The sequence below is a fragment of the Onychostoma macrolepis genome, chromosome 17 (assembly GCF_012432095.1).
Source record: "Onychostoma macrolepis isolate SWU-2019 chromosome 17, ASM1243209v1, whole genome shotgun sequence".
In the NCBI taxonomy this organism is placed as follows: Eukaryota; Metazoa; Chordata; class Actinopteri; order Cypriniformes; family Cyprinidae; genus Onychostoma; species Onychostoma macrolepis.
Window position 1 is genome coordinate 25903885 of NC_081171.1, and position 4181 is coordinate 25908065.

The 4181-nt window shown below is 34.7% G+C and overlaps 1 long non-coding RNA gene across 1 annotated transcript; it reads left to right on the plus strand.

The window, feature by feature from the left end:
- The first annotated feature begins 399 nt into the window (after positions 1–399).
- LOC131523336 (uncharacterized) lies at positions 400–3345 on the plus strand. The gene is made up of 3 exons (XR_009266753.1): positions 400–685; positions 2402–2731; positions 2877–3345. It is a non-coding gene; the product is annotated as an uncharacterized LOC131523336 (long non-coding RNA).
- The last annotated feature ends 836 nt before the right edge of the window (positions 3346–4181 follow it).

Below are 4181 nucleotides of genomic sequence, written 5' to 3' on the forward strand. Positions count from 1 at the left end.
GCAAAAGGAGCCCCAACTAAGTATTGAGTGCTGTACATGCTCATACTTTTCATTTTCATACTTTTCAGTTGGCCAAGATTTCTAAAAATCCTTTCTTTGTATTGGTCTTAAGTAATTAAAAAAAATATATTTTTGACTTTCATGAGCTGTAAGCTCTAATGATCAAAATTAAAAGAAATAAACATTTGAAATATATCAGTCTGTGTGTAATGAATGAATATAATATACAAGTTTCACTTTTTGAATGGAATTAGTGAAATAAATCAACTTTTTGATGATATTCTAATTATATGACCAGCACCTGTATATTGGCTGCAGTCTGCAGACATTAAATGGGAAAAGACGGGCATTGCACAGCGAACCATAAACAGCGCTACGTTTATATGTGGAACTGATCGCTTTCGTAGTCTTTTGAATGGATAAAATATAGAAATCATTTTAATTTCCAGATAAACCTAACCAGTTGGAAATGAAACGCTGTCCCCCCTCAAAATACCTTTATTTTTTAATTATCTTGGTTGCGTGGGTTGTGAGCCAGCACGGCTCCAGCGCAAATGAATCCAATGTTTTGAGGTGAATGTGTTGCTGTTTACTGAACTTCGCAATCACAGATTCTAGCCTATGTCTTGGAATATATGACCCAAATAAAAATAAAAATTTTCAACGTATATTGCCATCTGAACAAGTAAGTAACAAGTCTGCCTTGTTTGTTCTGACCAGCTGAGGAAAAAAAGCATTACCATAAATCGCACTACCAAAGGCGATTTAATCTAAAGATCAGTTAACTCACATCACATCAAACCGTGCAAAGTATTATTATTGTTATACTTTATTCTCAATTTATTCATGTTAACTACATCAGCATTGCGAGACTATGAGTATAGTGTTTTAGCATGTAGATTTCAATTTCTGTACAGTCTAATATCTAATTGTCATACCATACGAATTTCATATTAAAAAATTATTTTAACCCAAAAAGCAAATTATTCTCCCTTCGAACTGGTTTTCTTTAAAATACAAATCTTGTGTAATCCCAGGCTATCTGTAAAATATCATTTAACCAGTGCTAAAAACTCATTTCCGGGTTTTGGCATACAAAGGCACATCATCTCTGCAGCATTCTTTTGGATAATTTTGCTCATTTTATCATCCATCTGGTGAAAATCAGTGGTCCAATTGCTTTTACAAGTAGCACAGCACTTTGCAGCAAGCTGCATGATTTGAGATAGCATTTACATCTGTAGTACAAACTTGCAGGTTGAGATTCACGCCTTTGTTGAATACTTATAATAATTGGTTTGTTCCAGTCCCTGACATTATATGAGTGCTTGTCAGTCCTCTGTCGTGTGTGTCATGTGTTCCCGCCTCTTGTTTCCTTATTTGGTCTTGCTCCTGTCCTTGTTAAGTGTGATTATTAGTTAAGTCTTGTCCAGCTGTGTTTTAGTCATTATCAGTAATTGTCATGTGTATTTAGTTCCTGCCTGTTTAGTTAGTTTTCGTCCAGTCTACTCGTTCTGTCTGTGTCAACCTTGTCTTTCCCTGCCTTGTTTGAGTTCATTAAAGACTGTATTTTGAGTTATCCTCATCTCCTCGTTCCTCCCTGCTGTGTGCACCATGACAATGCTAGCAGCACCACTAACACACTTGTTTAGTAACATCCCAGTAGCTCATTTTTGTATATAACTTCTAGGACCAAAAAAAAAAATGTAGCACATTCTTTGTCAGATTTTATTGACATACTGCATGAAATCAAGGAAGACTATTAAACGTTTCAGTGAACTGCATGTAAATGATTCAAATGTCTTCAAGTCTTTCTTCAAGGGAAGTAATGCTTATACAATGTCAGACTCAGAACTACGAGACATGGAGAGCGGAAGCAATCAGAAGTGTTCCAGTGACTAATCTACGGCTGGGTTAATAAAAGCACGGATGTGTTTGGGGTGCTACTTCCAGTAACCTTGGCATCAGTTGCTAGGTGATGGATGGAGTGGAGACAAAAGGTGTCAAATTTTACCTCAGAACAGGATTTAACAAGTGGTTGAAATGGGATAGTTAACATTTTAATTCTAGGGTGAACTAAACAGTCTGTCTTGGTTGACATTTTACCATTACGTTACCACAGAGGTTACTAGCTAAAATATAAAAAAGAAGGATATACAACAATTATAATCTGAGATGACTCATCTCACTTTATTACCAGCGATCGCTGTTTTTCCACCAACCTCTGATCATTTTCAACGGACCATTAGCATTTTTAATTGTTCAACCGTTCCATGGTTTCACAGTAGGTCTCCAGCAGTACTGTAGGCTATATGTATGAGTGGACTGATTTTATTTTGCCCTCCCTTTTCCTTTCATTCATTCATCTTTTCTCTCTGCCTCCTCTTTCTCCTCATGGCAGATGTCAGCAGCCTACTCTCCCCTCAGTGGGAACAGGAGGCAGCCCACTCCCACTCCTGCTTGCGTCACGGAAAGGAGAGAGGCTTCCGAAAGTGGAAGACAGATGGGAGAGGCATCCATTGATGAGAACTAAATCCACACAGACTGCGATTGAGGCATTTGACACTTCTGTACTGATGCATTAATGAGTGGTAATGTGAGAGTTGTGCTCATAAGATGCAGATGAGTAATGCGAGAGGAAGATTTTTTTTTTTTTTTACTTATTATTAGTATTTATTTATTTTTACAACTTATTAGGGATGAGTACCTTGTTACATTCTGTGCCTTTCAGGTATTTTTTTATTGTGTAAAATTTTGTTGTTATTTGATAAAATCCATTTTAGTAGCCCAGGTCTGTCTTGGATCTAAAATAACACAATTCAGTTCATTTTCTTTACCTGCAGCCTGAGAATTTTTTTTTTTTTTTTTTTTTTCAGGCTTAACCATTCATGGACATCTGACAGCGGAAGGCAGTGCTTTCTTCTATAAAAACTTAAGTATTTTTTTTCTCTCTATGCAGTAGTATTCTAAAAATTATTTCAATGAAATGCTTTTATTCTAGTTCAGAAACTTGTTACATATGGAGGACTCAGTGAGAGGGTACAACATCATCTGGTTCTCTGAATTGCCATCGCTATGGCAACCTGATGCACATCCGTGTGACATCACAGCCCACTCAATCAAACTAGCAGGGACAGAATGTGATTTGAGAGCACACTCTGTGAGAGCACCTGCAGTCTACAAGACTCTCCGACCAATTATTTCCAGAAAAAAATCCAGAAAAGGTTTGCTTATGTGTTTTTTGTTGAGTATCATATTTGATGCATTAGGCTTTTATGGCTCATATAGTTTCATATAAAGGAATATGAAGCAGAAAAACCTTTTTATTCAGAGAAAAAAAAAATTATTCAGAGGACCAAACTGAGAAATATGCATTTTATAAATATTTTTACGGTCAAAATGTAAAATAAAATTCTAATAGCTTATTCTTATGTTTTTTTTTTTTTTTTTTTTTTTTTAATAACTAACAATACTATAACTAACAATTAAGGCTGTCAGTCGATTAAATTTTTAGTCTAATTAATTACAGGGTGCTGCGATTAATTAATCGAATTAATCACAAACTAAATTTGGCTGTGAAAATACCCCCAAAAGATAGTTTAAAGCTATTATTGTGTTAAATGTTTAGGCTACAACAGCCTAACATAAAGTATGGAACATAAAAGAAGATAATTTGAGAAACATCATCTTAGTATTATTTGTTCATGCAGTGAAAGTCACTGGTGGGTGATTCTTAGACTATGGGCACTTTTATGTTCTTTGGTCATATTTTAAAAAATACATATAATTTTGGACAAATTCCTCTTTCTTTGTCAAACTAACAATAAAACCACCTTTAAAACTTTTTACTACCTTTCTGTTATGATTTTTTCATACTTTTCAACCTCCTTATAGGTGTCAAAATCACTGTTTTCTCCTTGTCGCACACCCAGGCTTTTAAACTTCAACAATGAAAATACAGTTAAAAAATATGACTTATCTGGTAACTATTAATGTACCTGAATTAAGCACTAGTAAAATAATTAAAATACATTAAAGTATTTAATGTGAGACCACTATCAATATTACTTTTTAATTTATATAAAATATAGCTGTTGCACAGTATTGGTGTCATTTCCACCACAACACTGTTACAAAGTTTAAAAAGTCTCCCCTTTAACACATCCCTTTAAAAAGTTTGT